This window comes from Oryctolagus cuniculus, chromosome 9, assembly GCF_964237555.1.
Source record: "Oryctolagus cuniculus chromosome 9, mOryCun1.1, whole genome shotgun sequence".
Lineage (NCBI taxonomy): Eukaryota > Metazoa > Chordata > Mammalia > Lagomorpha > Leporidae > Oryctolagus > Oryctolagus cuniculus.
The window spans coordinates 63,706,964-63,730,473 of NC_091440.1; the positions used below are offsets into that span (position 1 = coordinate 63,706,964).

General features: G+C 40.2%; 1 protein-coding gene across 8 annotated transcripts in view; it reads right to left on the reverse strand.

Moving 5' to 3' along the window:
- TSC22D1 (TSC22 domain family member 1) overlaps window positions 1-23,510 on the reverse strand; it is a 122,411-nt gene that overhangs the window by 42,059 nt on the left and 56,842 nt on the right. For 2 of the 8 annotated variants that reach the window (XM_070048782.1, XM_070048772.1), the window contains one exon: window positions 1-23,510. This exon is cut by the window's right edge and continues 8,110 nt beyond it. The exons of 5 other annotated variants lie outside the window; for them this stretch is intronic. The gene's annotated coding sequence lies outside the window, so the exon portion shown is untranslated. One more of the 8 variants, XM_070048788.1, reaches the window with a different exon arrangement.

The window sequence follows — 23,510 nt, forward strand, 5'->3', positions numbered from 1 at the left end:
AGCAGGTTAGCGCTGGGCCACAGGAAAGGTTTCCTGTTGCAGACTCCAGCTCGGCCTGTGTGGGCCTCTCTTCCCACCCAGGCCCAACCGACACCAGCACCACCAAGTGCTTCTGGACTAAGTCCCAACCTTCCAGCAGCCCCTCCAGGCAGTTTCTACTTAAAGGGCCAGTGATCCAGTTTATTTATGATGGCTCATTGCTTCACAGAGAATAAAGATATTATCAATATAGTGACTTGGTATGCTTCAAAGATTTAAAAGGGCTTGGGAGATTTTCTCTGGGAATTCCTTGATGCAAAAATCAGGGTTTTCTTTTTTTTTTTTCCCCCCAAGTTTGAAAATATGTTTGAGAGGCCCTGCTGGAGGCGGGAAAGTGCTAAAGATTCAAGAATGCCAGGAGATGGCTGAAGAAAGGGGAAGGAGGAAGGTGGGGGTGGGACAGAAAAGGAGGGAGGGCAGAGGAGGGCAGTTGGGGCAGGGAGGGGAGGGAAAAGGAAAATTAGACAGACAGGCAAAGAACTCTGGAACAAGTGCTTATCACAAAGCCCAAGACAGAAGTAGGAAAAGCAGCTGTCTGACCGCTTCTCTATCCCATGAGGCCTCCTCTGTGTCCCAGATCTCCTCTGGCCCTAGAACTCCAACACTAGACTGGAGCCGAGCTGGGAATGCGGTGGGAAACAGAAACACCCTTCTTGTCTTCTTGTGAACAGTCCACAATACCACACAGGCAGAAGCAGGCTGATAACATCAGCCAAAGCCAAGTGAGAAGAATTAACACAAGTAGAAGTAGGATGGCATAAGAGGTAGACAGGTATCTGGTTAGCAATCAAACCCACACACTGGACCTATTAAAAATAGATGCAACTTTAGAAAACTTATAAAAGACAAATATAATGAAAGGGGCTGACATCATAAAAATTTTCTAATTAAAAGAGCAAAAAGAAAAGTAATATGTTAAAACTTATAGGATGTGACTAAAGCAACACTAGGGCTCATGCAGAGTCTCAAACATTAGAATAAAAGCTAAAAATTAATAATTAAGATTTATCAAGAAAACAGGCAAAGAAACAAGTAAAATAATCAAGAAAGATAACAGCAAAAACTATTGAAATAGAAAACATATATTAGAAGATCAACAAAGCCAAAAGTTGGCTCTGCAGAAAAGACCATAAAATGAACCAGTGAACCTTCAGAAAATAAGCAATTTCAGGAATGACAAAAAAGCATAATCATAATTTGAAAGATATAGATTAAATGGACAAATTAGAAAAATATTATATATTCGGACTGAAGAAATAAAATCTGAATAGTTTTCCCTTGCCAATAAAGAAAACGAAATCAATAATGAAAGCACTTTGCACAGATAAAACCGAGACCGGACAGAGCTCCGGCAAGTCCAGCAGAACACTGGGTAGACCCAGCAGGCCCAGCCCTGCCATCTTTAAGAAAGGCACCAGCGACAAGAGCGACGCCTTTGGCAGGACAGGAGCTTGACAGGAAGCTTGCTGGTCCCTTGGGAAGACCAAAAAATCACTTGGAAAAGGGACTGGTTTCTCTCATTAGCAGGGGGGCCGCTGCAATTGAACCAAAGATGATACAACACTGGAAACATGTTCTGACAAAACGTTCAGTCATAAAGGATGTGGGGATTTAAAAAATCTTAAAACAAGCTTCCCATATCTTCTTTTTCTTTCTTCTTCTTCTTCTTCTTTTTTTTTTTTTAAGATTTGTTTACTTGAAGGCAGAGTTAGAGAGGCAGAAGCGGAGAGAGAGAGCTCTTACGTCCACTGGTTCACTCTCCAGAGGGCTGCAATGGCCATAGCCAGGCTGATCCGAAGACAGGAGCCAGGAGCTTCCTCCAGGTCTCCCACACGGATGCAGGGGCCCAAGGGCTTAGGCCATCTTCTACTGCTTTCCCAGGCCCTAGCAGAGTTACTGATCAAGGCTGTTAGATGAATTTGTCTAAATGGAATATATTTAAAGGGAAAATATCTGCAAAAATCACTGCAAAAATAAGAATTTTTAAAATAATACACATTCTTCATATATAATAACAGTTTCAATCCATTTCTGGCATTTAAAATAAGCCAGCGATAGCCAATGTATAATACATTCCAAAGCCAACATCACACTACAGAAAACTGAAAAAAAAAAAAAATTAACCCCTCTTACACAGCCGTGTCAGCTCCTTGAGCAGACACAACGAAATACACTACAGTAGATTGACCGAGTCCAGAAAACATCAGAAAAGATGAACCGTAAATGAATGGGAAGTGCATCAATGTGTCCAGAGTCAGCAACCCTAATCCTGAGAATACAGTCTAGAAACTCAGAGAGTGACAGTTCTGTAAGCTCTCACAGAGCCACTACACCACAGCGCTATCTTCTCTACTCTTTAGATCTTGTTTGGGAATCAAGGACTCTTGGTTATCACACAATTCTTAAAACTGATTTTCTGGCTTTCTGAGCCTCAGGAGATTAAAAGCGACCCAATGAAGATGACTGTCACCAGCCACACACGCCACATCAATAGAAAAGAGTTTTGACCATAATACATACAACAGAAAAAAGCAGCAACTACCAGCCGTGAGACAACTCACCACACCCCGTGCTGAACCTGACTAGTCATCGGCCCATAATCTCAGAAGGTTAAGACATGATTAGATTTTTGAAAGTTTATGCTCTGATTATCTGATTAGTTCTCTTTCATCAAATAATCACATCATTAGAAAATCAGGTAAATAAGTTGTTAGCATTCAGGCTCTAAACACACCATCCTATTAAGTCTATTACTGTAGGTTGGCCCTGCTAAGTATTGCTGTATAATGTTAAAATTTTATTTCAAAAATGACAACAAATGGAATATAAGGTTTTGCATTTAACAAACCAGAAACTCTCAAGTACCATTTGAAAGTATCCAATGAACAAACATAATACTAAGCATTTTACTTTAATATAACATTCATTTAACATTCATTAAATAGAAAGAAATTACGATTAGACAATCTATTGCTTGATAGTGCTTTGGCATTTTTGAAGGCATTTTAATTTCCTGGGATTTAGTGATTGCTGAATAATTTACTTCTATATATGAAAGTATTAGCTGAGCACTTACCATATAAAAATTGTGATAGGTACTTGAGACATAAAGGTTATAATGAATGGAAAAAAATAAAAATGTTTGAATATATAAATATAATATTTAATTCATTTATTCTACAAATATTTATGCTTCCCTGGTTATGGTTGGTGTACTTGGTAACTAATAGAAACATAAAGATAAAAAAAGCAATGTGTTTGACTTAAGGAGCTCAAAATTTAGACAGAGATCAGAAACTAACATGCAAATACAGAGTTTCAATAAAGTAACTTTTAATTCTAAAAAAAAGATTACAGAGAAAGAAACAGATACTAATAAAATCACTGGTATATGATGTTTTGAGTTCTATCAACTATGAAAGAGGTTAAGGCCCCAGATTTGCCAGGACTGGCTGTTGAGAATAAAGGAGTTTAGGATAATCTGGCATTTAAGCTGAAAGTACAGGGTGCCTCTTGGTAAGGACAGCCACGACAGAACACAGTGGGAGCAGACTGTACAAAAAGAGGAATAGATAAGGGCCCAACCTGGATGAGATCGAAGTAGACATGTTCATGGGAAAGCGGAAGACACTCAGATGTAGCTCCAGAATTTCTAGAGAGGGCTCGCTGAGGGGCAGGGGTTAGGAGACACCTGCTGAGGCTGAGCCTCCCTCCCAACTAAGTGTTAGATTTTATTTATTTTTTTGGTTGTTTGCTTTACACAGATCACATACTTATCTAAACAAACTCTAGGATTCACGGATGATGGCGATTATGAGGGACAGAAGCCCACAAGCTCTTCCCCTTGCACCACCAGTGGTTGAACTTGGGCTCTGCAGTAAATTTCAAATGGAGACATGCAATCACAAGCATATGGGTAGGATCTCTTGTGAAAGCAATAAAAACCTGCAGAGTTAAAAAGAAAAAAAAAAAAAAAACTAGGAACAGCAAGTGATAAAATCTACGTATGCACTAACATTTAATAGGGATATAGAGAGGAAAAAAAAAAAAGAAACTCAAGAGTAAATACATGAGGATGAAAAGCAGAGGGCCAACAGATGAAGTAGGACCAGGAGCCTCCTAGAGCCACGGGTAGGGGACTTCAGGAAGTAAGAGGCAGCAAGGCCAAACAGAGAAGGAGGTAAGAACAGAGACTGTTCTTCAGGCAGCCAGGAAGTGACTGTTGACAAATGCAGAGCATTTTCAAAAACGTGGGTTATGGGGTACTGAGAAAGAGGGAATGGCCACATCACAGCAGTATGAATGAGGGTAATGAGGAAGGCAGAAGCCTGCAGAGGGCTTGGGGGTTTGGTGGTTTACACACATCATAAAGTAGAAAAAGATTAACCAGGGGCAGACATTGTGGCAGGGTGGATAAGCTGTGGCCTGCAACACCAGCATACTGCATCAGAGTTCAGGTTCAAACCCTGGCTGCCCTACTTCCAATCCAGCTCCTGCTAATGCACCTGGAAAGGCATCCAGATGCCGGGGCCCCTGCCACCCATGAGGAAGACCAGGATGAAGTTCCTGTTCCCTGGTTTCAGCCCGGCCCAGCCCTGGATCCTGCAGCCACTTGGGGAAGGAACCAGTGGATGAAGATCTCTGTCTCTCTGCCTTTCAAGTAAATATATCTTTAAAAAAAAATTAACCAAAGCAAGAAATGATTCATCCTGATGAGGCAAAGTCCCAGAAGACATGGGAGGGAATTAGCTATTTATAAATCTATAATTTACGTCACTATGATAAGAATACTAGTTCATCCCCGTAACTCTGATGTACTCACTTCATTCCTTCATTCAAATACTTACGAGTACTTCTGCTCAGGAACAACACTCAGGATTGATCAGTGACCACCACGGCCCCCACCCTACTCCACCACCTTGAAGGCAGACGGTGCCCACTGCCTTGGACCGGGACACTGGTGGACAACATGAAATCAACAAATATTTCTAATGTCTCCTGAGTGGGCTTCATCTTCCTCATGTCCTCCTAGAATGTCTAAAGAGCCACCATACCAACAGAAATGATAACAGGAGGATGAGGGGCATGGACTGTGGGTCCAGTGAAAACAGCATTCTTCCTCTGGACTTCCACAAAACGACTAGGTATAATTTATTTAGCAACCACATGCAAAGATGACTGCCTGAACCGCTATTCAAATTCAAATTCAAAAAAAAAATTTCACAAACACATCTCATTTCCTCAATCATACTCCTTGGGGAGATGTCAATCTCTGTATCCTGCTCTGAGTTTAGCAGTCTTTACAAAGAGTGCTTAATATCTTTTTATCTTAGTTTGAGTAATATAAAGCGAAATTACAGAAATATGTGCATAGTCAGGAAATTGGTGTTACTGAAAGAGAAGATTAACGTTTACATTCTGTTGGTCTATCAGATGCTCAAAACGAAGGGTTTATACATCCACTATATAATTTAATCCTTTAGAGAGGGTAAAAATGTACTGCAAGTTACACTGCTAGTAACTGACAGAACCCAGCCTGGAGACCCAACTTGTTCTTGCCATTCTACTGTACCACCCTGTACTCTAAATGACATGCAGAAACAAAGAGCAAACATTCTGAATGTTTATATTCTCAAGTCATAGACTTTTATGTAAAACATCATAGATTCCATTGCCCCCAAAAAGGTGTAAGTTTTAAATATATTGACTGAAATATTATATTCACTTTGACTATACAAACATTGATAAAAATATTAATAAGAACAATAACTAACATTTATTGAGTGCTTATTAATGTGCCTGACGTTATGCTAAGTGCTTAGGATAATTTTATTTATTTTTAAAGCACCTGACTTTTGAAAAGCATTTCCTTATTTATTTGGAAGGCACAGACAGAGAAGAGAGAGACAGACAAACATAGATATTCCATCAACTAGTTTACTCCCCAAACGCCTGTAACAGCCTGGGAAGAGCCAAGCTGAAGCCAAAGATGGGAACTCAATCCAGGTTTCCCAAGCAGTGGCAGGGACCCAGTTACTTGAGCCCTCACCACTGCCTCCCAGGATGTGCATTAACAGGAAGCTGGGATGGGAAGCAGAGCTGGGACTTGAACCCAGCATTACAACATGGTACGCAGTCATCCCAAGCAGTGTCTTAACCCACTATCCCAAACAGTCACCCCTAGAAAGATAATTTTATTTAAGCTTCATGATAATCCTATGACATGGGTACTATTATTAATATTCTCATTTACAAATGAGAATTATGAGGCTCAGAGAAGTTAAGGTTGATGGTCTCAAGGTCACAGATGGAACAAGTGGTAAAACCAGTATTTAAATGCAAAAATCCCTAACTTTAAAGCTTACACTGTACTCAGTACATTATATGGAATTATTTTTGTATATCCTCTCCATTAAGAAAATAAACCCCAAGAAAGTAACCTGGTTATTTAGAAACAGGTCTTCCTCCAAGTTACTGACACACTCAAAGCTGTGTTAACGCAGATTTGAACATTTGATTGATTAAATTATAAGCAGTGTATTGAGGAATAACTTTCCATAAGTAGTCTTTCATCAGCTTAATTTTAATCTACCGGTTTTTGTAACAAAGTCCAATCAATTCACAAATTTTTAAACTAGGATGCTATTTATAAAGTCAGCATAATCAGCTAGCTTTATCTTAACATCCTGAACTATTAAGAAAATGACAGGGAATTAGCCATTGCCAGAAGGACAAGAGTTACAAAGCAAGATCTCCAAAAATTGGCCAGCTCTGAACATCTGCAGGATATCATCTGAACAGCCCAAACTCCCAGATTCTACAGAATGGCTTACTAGCTAACAGGATTTACAGTAATATGCAGGACTTGGGATATGTCACTGGGGAAAATCCAAACCTACATCAAGAAGTGATTATTATTTAACAGTAGGTGGCGCTCAAACATCACAGCCTATTAAAATTGGTCCATCTATCCTACTAGAACATTGTTCACACATCCAATCTAGGTGATTTTAAGAATAATTTTACTTATATAATATTTCATACAATTTAACTTTTAATATAATTTTCTTTTTAAAAATACTTATTTGCCGCTCCTTGAAAGGCAGTACAAGAGGGAAGGAGAGAGGGAGAGAGAGACATGACAGAGAGATGCAGAGGTCTTCCATTCTCTGGTTCACTCCCCAAACAGCTGTAACAGCCGTGGGTGGGCCAGGTTGAAGCGAGAACCCCAGAGCTCCACGTGGGTCTCCCACTTTGGTTGGCAGAGGCCCAAGCATTTGAGCCATCTGTTGCCTCCCACAATGCATTAACAGGAAGATGGACAGGAAGTGGAGTAGCTGGGACTCCAAGGTGATGTCTCAAGTGGAGGCTTAACCCACTGTCCCACAATGCCTGCCCAGACCTAACTTTTCTTAAGTTGAACATACTGGCATCTTACACACAAATCTGGACCATTAAAAAAATTTATAGCAAGTGCAGAACAAAATTGTAACATTTTTTAATAAGTACAAATCATGCTGTCCTAAGATTTGAAATTTCAAAGAACTGGAATAGGCAAAAGAAACAAAGCAAATGAAAGTTTTGAGGTTTGAGTGGCCTGTGCATTTGAAATTATTCATGCAGTCAGCTTAGTCAGTACTCAAAAATCTCTAAGATCTCATCTCTGTAATACCAGGATTTCTATTTCTTACTGTGAAACCCTTCACAGCTTGACAGAATGTGCTAACTCCCTTCTGACAAGCAATGGGAACACAGCCCTTCCTCTCTTCCCATACTAACTCTTCGTTACATCCTAGGTAGTAGTGCTTCCTAACACAGAGGTGAACGTGGGAATAGAAGTTTAATGAGTTTACTCGACTCATCTGGAAAAAGAAAAATGCACAGCTATTTTGACTATTACTTCTTATGTTAGTCTTGGTTGGAAGTTGGGATTGGAGTGGGCAGGGAATGATGGAAATTATTAAAAGGGCAACTATTATTCATGATAAAAGTTATTTAATGGTTTGTGGCATAACTCTCAAATCCTAGAAGTAAATCCAATTATAGTCCTTTATAGCACCACAGAATAATAGTACAGTCATATTACTAGTTGAGGGACTCTCTCATGTAGCATCAAGCCTCACAGGTGACTAACACATCTGCCTGATGGCCTATGTGAAAGGATTCAGGACCATGGCGCATCTTCACCTCAATGACACTAGAAGTGAAGAAAATGCATGAGCATTTGTGTTTTGACCCCTACTCCCAACACTTATACTTGTATATTATTATACCTTGGAAGTCACTAAACAATTTTCAAACTCAGTTTCTTCATTCATAAAATGGAAGTGAGGTGAGATTGTAATGAGAAAAAAGAAAAGATACAGATAGATACAGGGTGACTCAAATACAAAGAGCCAATGCCTGCTGGAGTCCATCCTTTGTTTTCGTTAACCACCTGGGGAGTGAACCAGCGGATGGAAGACCTTTCTCTCTCTGCCTGCCTCTCTCTAATTCTGCCCTTCGAATAAATAATTAAATCTTTTAAAATAAAAATGAGTTTAAGAAACTAATTAAACAACTACATAGCTCTCTCAGGCTCCTTTCGTTTCTCTTTGTTCTTTGGGTTCTTCAGACTCAATAATTTCATTTAACCCATTTTCATGCTAATTTTTTCTTTTGTCTGTTAAGATCTGCTGTTAAATCTTTAGTGAAATTTCCATTTCAGTAGCTGTAATTTTTAATTCTAAAATTTCTCAAGGGCAAAAGAGAAAGAAAAAGAACAGAAGGAGTATTTTAAAGAAATCATGGATCCAAACTTCCAAAATGTGTTAAGATATGAATCTATATATCCAAGAAGCTCAATGAACTCCATGAGGAAAAAACAGAAACTCATACCAAGACACACTGTAATCAGGTAACCTGTTTCGGACAAAGAGAATCTTAAAAGCAGTAAGGAAAGCAACTTGCCAGGTATAAGGGATGCTGGATGCCTTAACAGCCAACCGAGCAGAACCCACAGAAGCCAAAAGGTGATGGGGTGAAAGTCAAACAGGAATTCTATACTTAGCAAAACTACCCTTCAGAAATGAAAGAGGAATTAAGACATCGCAAGTAAACGATGCTGAAGAAGCTCCATCACTAGAACAGCTGCCCTGCAAGCAATGTTCAAGTCCTTTAGGAGGAACCGAAAAGGGCAGATGACAAAAACACAAAACCACATAAAGAAAGAAAGGACACTGGCAAAGGAAAGTCAGCACAATGGAATTTGTGGCTTGCAACTTTTCTATATTAATATACATATAAAACAATCAAATATGTTACACAATGTAAAAGATATCATTTGTAACAACAACATAAAAATCAGTCCATTGGATTAAAGAATCCAGAAATAAGCCCATACAACTATGGCAAATTGATTTTGGAAAAAGATATCAAGATCTTCCAACAAATGTTGCTGGCATAACTACATACCCACATGCAAAGGGTCCCTACGTCTTACCATATACAAACTCAAAATATATCAACAATCTAATCATAAGAGCTGAAAGTTTAAAATTCTTAGAGCAAAACATAGGGTACATTTTCATGACCTTGGATTTGACAATGGATGTTTAGATATACCACCGAAAGTACAAGCAATCACACACACACACACACACACAATTGCATCAAAATTTAAAGTTTTGTGCTTCAAGGAACATTATCAAGTACGTGAAAACATAACCTAACCTGCTAAATGGGAGGAAACAAAAAATATTTGTACAAGCCAATCAGAAAATGAGCGCAGGGGGCCAGAGTTGTAGCGCAGTGGGTTAAGCCATGGCCAATCCCATCTGAGTGCCAGTTGGAGTCCCAGCTACTCCACTTTCCATGCAGCTCTCTCTGCCCTTGCCAGGCACCTGGGAAGACAGTGGAAGATGACCCAAGTCCCTGGGCTCCTGCAAGCACGTGGAAACTCAAAGAAGCTCGTGGCTTTGGCCTGGCACAGCCCTGGCAGTTGTGGTCACTCAGGTGGTGAACCAGTGGATGGAAGACCTCTCTAACACTGCCTTTCAAATAAATAAATATTTAAAAATTTAAAAAATGAGCAAAGGATTTGAGCAGATCTTTTGGGTATGTACCTGGGAATGGAATTAAGATGATACACAAATGGAAAACAATGCATGAAAGGTGTTTAACATTAGCCATTAGGCAAATGCAAACCAAAATCTCAAAACATCTCTTCATACCCACTAGGATGACAATAATTAAAAATACAGAAAATAACAAGTGCTAGTGAGAATATGGAAAAATTGAAACCTCCATACAACAGTGGGTGGGTACGGTGGAATAACCACTATGGAAAAGTTTGGCAGTTCCTCAAAATGTAAAACACAGAATTACCATATAACCCAGCAATTCCACTCTCAGTTATACACTCAACTGAAAACAGGTAGTTAAAGAAAATACTTACACATGAATGTTCATGACAGCGGAAAGGTGAAAATGACTCAGAGGTCCATCGAGAGATGAACAAACGAGGCACATATCTATAGCATATTGGCCACATGAATGTGTGACATAGGGAAATCATGACATAAGGCGGATGATCCGTGATTCATGCTGTGAATGAAGCCAGACACAAGAGGTCCCACACTGTATGATTCCATGCATATGAAATATTCAGAATAGGTAAATCCACAGAGCCAGAAACAGACTGGTGCTTGCCAGGGCATGGAAACCAGGCAAATCGGGGAACTGCTGCTTCACTGGTGTGGAGTTTTCTTTAGGGGTAACGAAAATATTTTAGAGCTTGATAAAGGTGGCAGTTACCCAACACTGTGAATGCATTAAACGTCACTGAATTATGCAGTTTTAAATGAGAAAAATTTTATGTTAACATCTTAATTTAAAAAGAAAACTAAAACAAACCCATGACCTGAATCAGAAAAACACAAATGATCTTTAATTTCTCTTACCATCATCTCTCACTTCTCATCCGGGAATGAGCCAAATCAGATTCTACCTCCACTTGAGAACATAACATAATCTCTCCCTCTCCTTGCAACTGTTCCTACCTTAACCCATCCAGCAGAAGACAAGCATTTCTCACCCACTAGTTGTCAATAGCTTTGTTCCTCACATTTAGTCCCTTCTCCTAGTTGTTTCCAGATCCAGCTTTCTAAAATGCAAATCCAATCATGGGAAGTCTTCTACTCCAAAATCTCTCCATAGTTCCCTATAGCTTTCAGGATAAAGGGAAGCTCCTTTTCTAAGCACAAAAAGACTTTTCCTATTCCAGCCCCTTCCTATCCCTCCGGCCTCATCTCCTGTCACTCCCCCTACTCTCCAGTGTATATAGGATACACTCTTCCTACTTCACAGATCTATGCTGTTTAAGGACGTTGTGTTTGCTTGGGAAATCCCTCCCAAGTGAATAGTGAACTAAATGTCTCATCCTATACGAGGGGATTCCCCGGCTCTCACAGCACACCGACCACTCCTCACTTTTCACACTACAGCACTGATGTGCTGGCTCCCTTCCCTATGCTCTAGACTGCCCTGGTAGACTCTGAAAGCAGGAGCCGTGACTGTATCATTACATCACGAGTACCCAGCTCAGCAAGTGTTCACCCATTCATTCACTCAGTGAGTCAAACATACAACGACGCAGAGATGTGCTCCGCCTCTCAACTTCAGCACTGGGTCTTCAGGGCTCGCCACTATCTCAGAGAACAACTAGCAATCTGTGCAATGTTTCTGCTTAGTGGTCCAGCCTTCAACTAATTAAAGAGATTTTGACTTGATTAACACATTTAATTCATGAAGGAATATTTTCTAGTCCTTATTTAAAAACTGAAAACTGGTCTACGTCAACCTGAGGAAATGTTAAAATTATATTTATTAAATGAGGCTACAATCAAGGAAAAATCCCTTAATTAGCTTGGAGATGAAAAATCTAATGTAAAAATTTAACGAACTGCTCTCACCATCACTGGGAATACTCAGTTTTTGGAGGTAGGTCTTAAGCTACACCCACTCTTCTATGGCCTCCTACCAATTCTGAGGCACACTGCTCTGTGCTGGGCTCACCAAGCCCTTTGCTTGGTAGTAGATAATATACCAGAAACTAGATTCCTCCTGAATACTCTTCAAAGGAAGTATTTTCTACTTTTTCCTTTTATTTCTGCTGAAAATATTTAATATTTGAGAATATTTTGACAAGCTGAATTTGAATGCACTCAGGGAAGCCCAAGATAGACCAGAAAACACCTCTATATTGACAACGACAGATAAATTGAGATTTTGAAATAGGTAAAATTTATATATATATTTCCTATAAAACTATACTTGTATGACAAACTAGTTATGCCTTTCACTGCTAGGGGGTTTAGTCATATTCTAATTGTTTGAATCTGGTCTAATTCCATTCACTTTATAACATTTCTAGATGAAACTCAGATGTTCACTCTCTTACAATTATTAAGACTGGTTTTTCTTACAGCTATTTCTATTGGACTGAAAGCACTTTTCCATTCTCATTTACACAAAGACTGCCTCAATATGAGAAATTCTTGTGCTCTGCCTAACCCTTCTATCTCACAAGCTTACCGTCAGTTATTCCTCCCACTTTGCATTGGCTGCTGAAAAGCTCACAGCTCTTTTTACACCCTATTTCTAGACTTCCTCATCTGCAGGCTGGGTATTTTCATTCTGAGTTCCATCTCATTCTTTTTAACCTTTTTTTTTTTTTTTTTTACTCTTTTGCCACAATATGTATATACTTAATTTGGTCGTGCTGGGTATATTTTTAGTAAGCTGCCTTTAATCCCTTGTGGAAGATAAATCCTTAAAAATGGTAATATATACACTTGACTAATTATTAGCCAGTTTGCTTCTGGGCTTCCAAATGTTACAGGAGCCAGACATAATCAAACCTATTCCAAAGGTGTTCAACAATCCTTCCATCCTTCTCAGGGTAGTCATTCTCCATATAAACCACTGCGGACTTTCTTCATTTCTTGTGAGCCATGACGATTTACCTCTCTACATAAATTTCAGAGATAATAGAGCCAATTCATTAACCTCCCTCACTCTAAGGTTCCTGCAGGGAGGCTGAGAGGGATAAGGATTGGGAACTGGAAACTGAAGTGGTAAATCCATAGTGGGCAATGAGCAGAAAATAGTAGACAGAAAACAGATGAAGGCCTGACAGGCAGGCAAGAGTTAATAATTAGGCAAGTGGCTGGTATGAGGGAGTTTCAACATGAATTACCAGATATCCCAACAGATGGGACACTGCACATGTCACATCAGTCAGTTCCAAAGGCTTAGAGTTATCAAAGCAAGGACTCTGCAAAGACAAATAAAAAGTCCCCCAAGTACCTGAACTGGTGAGGAACTGCCCATTGGAATAAAGCAGTGTACTTATCATAGATGCAGAAAGATAAAGCATCTAACTGGCAACAGCTGCCCTAACTGCCGAGCCTCCCAGTGCTGAGCTGGGACTCTTTCAATCCTGGGACTCAGTTCCAGAGGCCGGGCCAGGGGAGGGCTGAGCAGCACACTGGGGAAATCAAGAGGAGGAGATGACAGAAAATAACAAAGGCAGTCACGTGCAGGTTGAACTGCAGAGTCGAGAAGGACAAGGGCACAGGATAACCCAAGAGTCTACTGTAGTGAAAGATACGACAAAGCTTCTCAATGTGCCTATTACCTGCATCAAAGCCACACAATTTATAAATATATTAAAACTGTGTGTGCAAGAGACAAGGTGTAAGAGATTCAGAAAACAGGGGTGCTATGAGCTGACATTCATATGAAATGGCTCTCACCCAAAATCGATGATTTTTAGAATCAATTTTTAGTATATAACCTACCCCAAACTGTAGATCAAACAAAATTAAGTCTCTCCCCTCAACTTGCCCAGGATTCAATTTACAAATCTTAAGCTAAACAGTTAATTTCCAGTTGCCACGTCTGGCTTAATAGAAATTTCTGTCTCGCAACCCACCCCTTATCTCTCTCATAGTTTCAATATGGTATTTGTAAATTTACTTTGATACATGCAATATGCTTATCAAGAAGCATTTGTTTTTCTGTGTGTAACCTCCTTTCAAATGTTCAGTGCCTTTCTGATGGATGACTAAATTGTTGATTTTCCTGGCTCCATTTGGTCCACAGACACAAAGTAATTGGATACTTGCTTAAGATGGAAAACACTTTCAGATAACCTTTATTTGATTTCTCTTGGCCTGAAAATCCCTTTGCCTCTGATTAATTAAGTTGCCTTCATTTTTCAGAGACCAGCAGCAGTAACAGCTGACGCTTTCAGGCCTGGTTCTATGTGCTTTATTATAGGTTAACTCACTTCATCCTTCACTAAGCTTCCCCACTGGAACCACTGGACACGGGAAGCTGCTCAAGGATAGCGCGTGGCTATGCATTCCACAGGAAAGTCAGGGCGCCAGGCCCCACGGTTCTCAAGAAGCCTGATTTTAAAGGCCACGTATCATGAGAACTCCCAGGAAGCAGGTTATAATAATCATCCCCTATTTGACAGACTAACAAACTGAGGCAGAGGCTGAGTTACCTGACCAAGCACATATAGCTAGTACGTGGTGGAACCAGAATGAAAATCCAGTCTACTTCCTGAGTCTTTTTACTTACTTCAGTCAGTCCAACCCTGTAACTCGTCTCTAGGTTGGCAACACGTTATGACTTAATCTCTATATTTTTGTTCTTTTGAGAATTTTATAATTATTTCACATACATAAATTTGTCTCACAATAAAACTATCAGCCCTTTAAAATAAGTACCATAACAACTTCCCTTATATTCCTACAGTACTAGGCTCACAAAAGGTATTCAGAATGTAACTGATCACCGCCACTATTAACAGTCGAATCAAGAAAAAAAGTGAATTCAAATAGGCATGACTAGCTTACTTGGTATAAAATTTCTTGAGCAGAATTATCAACAATCATTATAGACATGTAATATGTGCATATTGAACATTTTGAGATTTAAAAGTAAAAATATGGGCAAGGTTTATATAATAAACATATCTACAATCAATACTTTTTAAGCAACCACGTGACACGAATATGAAGGTCGATACTTTGGCAATTTTACTTGGCAGTCCCATCTCAGATAACCTAAAGTACATAAGAAGAAAACAGAGTGCAGAGAGATGGCACAATTAAAGAAGAAAGTCTCTAGTGGGGCTCTATTTTGGAATCCATAAATGCAGACTAAAGGTAACATGCAGGAAAGAGAGGAAAATAAATGACCTTCATCAAAACTACAGGATGTTATACATAAATCTATTTGAATTTTCATATTGTTTCCATGGCTAATTGTTTTGCAAATCATCCAGTGACCCCAAAAGCTTTCTCAACTTTGGGGTGGGGTGGCATAATATAGAATATAAAATTTTTTCAGCATTTCCAGTGCTAAAGCAGAGAAAACAGAGAAGTTTTTACAGTATAAACTTCTCAGTGTTCCAACACCAAGGTTGTAAAGACAAATGAAACAGAAACAGAAGACTTGGCCAGCTGATGAGTAGGTCATTCTGTGGTCAATGAATATTTCATCACAAGTACTTGATACCTTTCTACCTTTTACTTAAATACAGATCCATTACAAAACCTAAGTTTATAGATTCTTGACTATATCTACATTTTCATTTCAACTACAAATACTTAGGATATTTTAACATTAAAAAATTTCTGAAATAAATTCATAAAATTAGACAATCAACTAAACCATAATCACTTATGAACATATTAACATAAACTGGAAGAAATTTAGTTTTTTAACTAAGTTATATAATATACTGAACTTTATTATAAAAACAGGAATTTGAACTACAGATTAATTGACAAAACAGAAACCTTAGAATGATGCAAATGTTCTGTCAGCTGCTGCAAAGCCCTTGTAAAACTTCCACGGGTAAAAGAAAAAACTACTACTTGGGGGCTGGTGCTGTGGCATAGCAAGTTAACCAGCTGTCTGCAGTGCCAGCATCCCATGTGAGCACTGGTTAGAGTCCAGGCTGCTCCACTTCCAATCCAGATCCCAAGATGGCCCAAGTGTTTGGGCCCCTGCACCCATGTGGGAGACAGAATGAAACTCCTGGCCCTGGTTGTTGCAGCCATTTGGGGAGTGAATGAGCGGATGGAAGATCTCTCTCCTCTGTTTCTCCCCCTCTCTCTGAAACTCTTTCAAGTAAATAAATTTTAAAAAATGCTACTCTACTGATATCATCAAATGAAATAAAATGTATTAAGGAATTTAGTCAGGTTTTTGTTTATTGGAAAAAAATTCAATATTTCTCCTCTTGGAAGCAGAAAAATTCAGCCTGTATTTAATGAGTATTTCTTATGTTTTTCCCATGGAAACCAAACATTACTCTATTTTACCTGTTGTCTAGTTTTTGAGCTTTCTAAAATCCTTGTTAAAATTCTCCAGCAAATTGATAAAAGAAATCTAAATGAAATGACTTCAACCATGACTGGGTTTACCATTTCTTTAAAAATCATTTAAAATAAATTTAATACCCAAATGATGTCAAATATTTAAGCCTGAAGCATCATTACTGTAATTCTATATGTACTAAAGCTTAACACTCAAGAAAAACAGCAAATTTTAGTCCTGAACATCAAATTCTAGAATTACTCAAAAACTCTATATAATAAATACATGCTATAAAAATATACAAAACATAAGTTGATTTCAGAATGCAGCTTAAAACTAGTGTCCTTGAAGGAAAAGTGCACAAATGGATAGTTCTACTCTGTGATACTTAGAAGTATGTCTCCATTGCATGAAAACTGTTGCCCGATGTGGTCTTAGAATTTGGGGCTTTTTAGTAAACACCAAAGCTAGTATTATATCTTTTAGTGTTCAAAGGTCACTATTTCATCATCTTTCTATGACTTTTAATATTTATGTATCTGTAAATCTAGAGTTGTTTTTTATCCAAACCATATAATTAAACAAAGGAACAGTATACTCTGCTATTAAATTATCCCAGAAAAACTATGTGACCTCACTTCACAAATGCTGACCTTCTCTGTGCAAGCTTAAATAACGTTATTGCAAAGCCAACTCCCAAAGGAGTTATTGAATTGGGTTTTTTAATAAATTTCAGTTTCATTCGGTAAAGACTTACTGAATTCCTATTCTGTATAGGATACCAAGCTAGATTATTTTATCCAAAGAAAAGGACATTCCCTACCCTTAAGATTTTTGGGAAATCTCTTTATTTTAAATATGCAATGATAATAGCAAACATCTCTACAGTACTGGTCAGACTTTTAGGTATTTCCTACTTAAATCCACTCACTCCTCACAACAGCCCTATGGGAGAGGTATTGCTACAGCTCCCAACTTATAGGCCCATGGAGGTGGAGCTGGATGCAAACACGGGCAGAGAGGCACCAGAGTCCATGCTTTTTGACCTCTCTACCTTGCAGACTCACAAATAATGATGGCAGTAGGAAGCTAAAGCTGAGTGCCAGTTTTTTGTTTGTTTGTTTTACAGGCAGAGTGGACAGTGAGAGAGAGAGACAGAGAGAAAGGTCTTCCTTTGCCGTTGGTTCACCCTCCAGTGGCCGCCACGGCCAGCGGCTGGCGCACAGCACTGATCTGATGGCAGGAGCCAGGTGCTTCTCCTGGTCTCCCATGGGGTGCAGGGCCCAAGCACTTGGACCATCCTCCACTGCACTCCCTGGCCACAGCAGAGAGCTGGCCTGGAAGAGGGGCAACCGGGACAGAATCCGGCGCCCCAACCAGGACTAGAACCCGGTGTGCCGGCGCCACAAGGCGGAGGATTAGCCTAGTGAGCCGCGGCGCTGACCGCCAGTTTTTTTTTTTTAAAGTAGCAAAAAAAAAAAAAAAAAAAGTATTGCATTTCCAAAAGAAGATCACATCTATCAAATAGAACTTGAAACAGTCCCAAAAGGACAGGTGACATACAGGGGAAGAGTGGATGGGAATTCTGGGGAAAGAAGATAGATAAGGAAAAGGAGTCGGGGCCAGTGCTGTGGTAAAGCAGGTAAAACCACCTCCTGCAGTGCCAGCATCCCATACGGGTGCCAGTTCTACTCCCGGCTGCTTCACCTCTGATCCAGCTCTCTGCTGTGGCCTGGGAAAGCAGTAGAAGATGGCCCAAGCGCTTGGGCCCCTGCACCCACATGGGAGACCTGGAGGAAGCTCCTGGCTCCTGCTCAGCCCAGCTATGGTCACTGTGGCCAGTTGGGGAGTGAACCAGCAAACGGAAGATCTCTCTCTGCCTCTCCTTCTCTGTGTAACTCTGCCTTTCAAATAAATAAAAATAAACCTTTAAAAAAAAAAAAGGAAATGAGGTTAAGGGAGTGCATTGAAAGTATGCATGAGAAGTCAGCTGGAAGGGAGCACCGGGGGCCACTGAAGATTCTGACCTTGGTACTCAGAGGCTTTAATAATTGTGTGGCTGGGAAGGAGGGAAGTGGGCTTGCACCCAGGTTGATCAGTGAAGTCAGGTTTTTCCTAAAAACAATCCAAAGGAATCGAACAGCCTATGCTACGGGGTGACCATGGGGACAGAAGGAAAGACACAAAGGCAAGACGCATTGTAGAATGAGAGACTGGATGACTGCGTGAGCAGTGCAAGCTGTGTCCCAGGTCTGCGTGCTCAGGAACCAGCACGTTGCAGGCATGGGGGAAGGAGTCCAGGGCGACCACCAACAGAAGCTCCAAGCTTAGGGGATGCAGCTCACGTAAAATGAAGTGACTGTCCAGCTGCTCAGGACGGGGCAGTGGGAAAGAAGCCGATGTCGGAGATGAGGATTTGGCATCATCTGCAGCTGTTTAGGAGCTGTGGCCAATGCCAATGATCAGGAGTACGCTGACCAGAAGGAAGAGGGGAGATAACCTTTACATACCCACCCCACAACTCATGGAGCAAGGCTGGGTAGCTAACAGCAGGGGTAAACAGAAAACTACCCAAGCGTGGTGTCAAAAAGGGAAGCCAAGGAGCCAACAGCCAAGCTGGGAGAGGTGTGAGGAGGCAGGAAGTGTTTTGTGGAAGAACACAGGAGCTGAATTCTTTCCAAAACTTTACAAAGTAAGTTTTATTTAAAAAAAAAAAAAATCTACCCCCTAAAGCAAACACGGGAAGCTAACGTAAAGTACACAAAATACTACAGGACTGTAACTCCTCACAATGGAGGGGAGTAGCTGCTGAGAGCTATCACCATAGCTGAAGCTATAACATAAACACACGCACAGCTCCCTGCAGTACTGGTTGTACTCAGTGTCTGGTTTAGTACTTCAATCTCCTTTAAGATATCTACCTTATGGAGGAAAACAGACAATTCACACGTCTTCAAAGAAAGTTCACTTTTGCCTGGAGTCCCTTCAAGTTTGCTTGCTCAGTTCCCCTTTGCATTCCCTCTCCAACCCTGACCTCTGTCCTCAGAGCACCAGGTAATGCTTAGCCTAGGGGTGCTGGTTAGCACAAAGCAGGAACATTCCCCAGGCGAAGGGTGAACCAGAGGCAGCTTCTCTGGAAGAATTAACTGCACTTTTAACTCAGGACAACAGTTAAGACTGAATAATGTCCCAAGAACAACGTATGTCAGAATACTAAATGCCTAAAATGTGCATGAAACTTCCAAATCTCATCCATACACTGAAGGTGTAATAGGCTGGGAAAGAAGTAAGCTACACGCATGAGGTTGATGAAACGGGGCTTTCGTCAAGAGAAACGGACCAATGGCTTGCTCTTTATTTTAGTACTCTAAGTGCCCAGACTTCTCACTCTTCACGTATAAAGTAAGAATACCTTTCTGAACTCACGAGGTTATTTACAATTAGAGTTCAGTTAGCCTCACAAGGATGCTCAGATAGTCCGGCAGTGAACTTTTCAGATTCACATGCAAACTGTTCAGCCTGGGTTAGTTAGCTGATTAAAGTATATGAATGAGTCTGTGGTTCTGATATTTATCTGTTCTGCTAACCTTCATTTTTGGTGCAGTAACCCTGGCCAATCATCTCTGGTTGTATTGCAGATGGTCACAGCACAGACTGAGTTGAAAAAGGAAGGCGATGAATCAGTGTTGCACTGCCAGCTGGTTAACAGGAAAAGCTTTCACTTCCCTGCTCCCACTCTTGCTCCTTTATGAACTGCTCCTCCATCCACAGCCAGGTCTCAAGAGCAGACCACGCTGCCCTCCCCTCCCAGCTCCAGTTAAAACCCCTCAACAAAGTTCACAGTGTAACAGGAGCCTGACTCTTACAGGGCCCCACGGCATCCGGTCCGTTTCCCTCACGCCAATGTCCCCCCATCCCCTCTGTTCCCCATGCCTCAGCCTCCTGAGCCTCCCTCCTGGTGCAGAGCAAGTCAGCTCCTTCCCACAGCGGCGCTTCGCACTTCCCCTGCCCTCTGCCAGCGCCGAGACAGACACACAGACCAGGAGCTTCTCATAGCTAAGAACGCCTGAGGAATGAAGCTGTCTCTTCAAAACTTCCACCAACTAACCATATAAAACCTCACGAGAGCCCACGTGAGACGTTTGAAGCGACAAACGAGCCTCTGTCTTAGCAGGACAACATAATAAGTTTAGGGAAAATTAAGATGATATTAATAATCCCTACTCATTAATGAAGCACTCTGAACCATTAGTAACTACCCAGACCCAAGGTGAATGAGAAATCTCAGTTTCTGCACCAGAGAGTGCTTTCCTACCCAGACAAGCCAACCAGATTACCGGAAACAAATTAGTGAAGATGGTAAATTTTACATTATGCTATTTTACCATTTCTTTTTAAAAAAAGAGAGGTTAGGAAAATTTTAACACAACTTTTAAGATTAAAAACCTTTACCTACTCATCCTGAAAAACATAAAAGCTAAGAAGAATGTGATCTAAATCTATTGGGTAAGTCATGCTCAGTAAATTACACTTGAGAACTAAAGAAGAAAAAGGAGACAGGTTAAATAAACACATAATTTTTTTTTTTTTTTTTTGGACAGGCAGAGTTAGAGAGAGAGAGACAGAGAGAGAAAGGCCTTCCTTCTGTTGGTTCACCCCCCAAATGGCCGCTACTGCCGGCACTGCACTGATCTGAAGCCAGGAGCCTGGTGCTTCCTCCTGGTCTCCCATGCAGGTGCAGGGCCCAAGCACTTGGGCCATCCTCCACTGCCTTCCCGGGCCATACCAGAGAGCTGGACTGGAAGAGCGACCGGGACAGAATCCGGCGCCCCAGCTGAAACACATAATTTTAACATGTTTATCTTCACTAGCAAATTCCTGTTACTGAAACAAAATACTGTTTTCACCTCAAACTAGAAAATTAGCAAAAAGAAAACAAGTAAAAAATAATCCAGGAAAGAGAAATGAGTAATCTTGTATGCTGCTAGTCACACTATAGCCAAGGCCTCTTTGAAATGGAATCTGTCAGAATACATTGGGAGTCTTAAAAATGATCATGCTCTTTTGCCCAGTAATTTCATTTCTGGAAGTTAGCCCTAAGGAAATAATCCTGAATGCATAAAAAGATTAATGTACAAATATGATTGTTCATCAAGTACTATGTATAATGAAAGAGTAGAAAAATGAAATTAATGCCTACCAATAAAAGAATAAAACACTAGTACTTCCATATGTTTCTACAAAGTAAAAAATGTTTCTGAAACTTATGACAACCTGGAAAAATATTAAGTTAAAAAATTCTGAAAAGTTGTATACACCATGTATAATTTCAAACATGAATGAATATCTCCTTTTTTTCCTTGTTTTCTATAGCTGAGTTCATATCACAGTAATAGAGGCAAATAAAATTATTTTACCAATTAATTCTAACATATTTGGGAGGAGAAAATAAGGGAAACTATTAACTTTATAAAACATATACCCAGCTGTGTATTTCCACCATAAAGCTTTTGATATCTAAGATCAGGAGCTAAATCTTTTAACAACCAGAAAGTAACTGGTTAACACGTGATAGTTGTTCAATATGACAGTCCTTAAAAGTGATCCGTCTATATGCTAGCTTTATAAACAGAATGAAACATACACACACATCGCTGTTGTCTTTTAACAATCAGGGCGCAGCCAACCAACTCAAAAATCTAGGACTCTGAGTGCTGCCACCACTAAATGCCTTTCAAAAACATCTTTACAGAAAGTAGTAGAAATGGTTTCATGATGAAGATCGGTTTTAATTCAAACACTGAAGAGCTCATTATACTTGGTCAGGTGAAGAGCTTGGAAAGCAATTCAGGTGAGGAGGAGCTGCCCAAGCCAAGGCCATAATTAGAATCTTCCCTTAACTGCTGATATTCAGAAAATTCCTATCTTCAACCTGTTTCTCTTATTTTGCACATACTTTCTAGGCAGTCACTCTTAATTACCATTAACACAACAGCTCCCAAGTCAATATCTTCATTTCAGAATCGTATCCCCAACTTCAAGCTCAAATTCAAATGCCCATTTGCCTGCTCTACTTGGATGTTTCAAACTCAGAATTGTTAAAACTGATTTAGTGTTCTCTCTATAAACCCTTTCTTCCAGTATTCTCAATATCTGTGAAAAAGAACCATTTCCCATCTATCTAGCTAAGCATCCTAAATATATCATCTTTAATTTGCCCTTCTGCTACACCTATATCCATTAATAAGACTTAGGAATTCAGAAGTATTTCTGACATCAAAATTTTCATTCCCATCTCTAAAGCCTCTGTCCTAATTCAGGTCCATATTATCTCTTTCCTAAATCCTGAAATTGCCCCCTGGTTGATTTTCTTGCCTCCAATCTTAACTCTCATCAATGCATTTGAGAGATTAGCTTCAATGTCACCTCCTTAGGAATACTCAGACCAAGTTGGATTTCACTGGTTGGCTCACACAGTACTCCTCTGCCTTCCCTGTCCTCACACCATCTAATGTTCTCCCTAGGGCTGCCTACATTAAGCTTGACCCTGCAGGAGAGAAGGGACCATTTCTCTCATAGCATCTTGCTTTATTTCATCTAAGGCTTAGTTAAAATGATTTAGTGCATATATAATCTAACATTTGACTGAGAGTAATGATTACATTAATGTTGTATATATTGAACATGTACCTATTTCCTTTTTTAAATGTAAGTAGGTGTGGGGCTGGTGCTGTGGCATAGTGAGTAAAGCTGCCTCCTGCAGTGCCAGCATCCCATATGCGTACAGGTTTGAGTCCTAGCTGCTCTACTTCCAGCTCTCTGCTAAGGTCTGGGAAAGCAGTAGAAGGTGGCCAAGTCACTGGACCCCCACATCCACTTGGAGAGACCCGGAAGAAACTCTTGGCTCCTGGCTTCAGATCAGCCCAGCTCTGGCCATTGTGGCCATTTGGGGAGTGAACCAGCAGATGGAGGACTTCTCTCTCTGCCTCTCTAACTCTGCCTTTCAAATAAATTAATCTTTTTAAAAAATGTATGTAGGTGCTTTTTGTGAGTAATACTATACCAATTCACTTAAATCACAACCTCAAAAA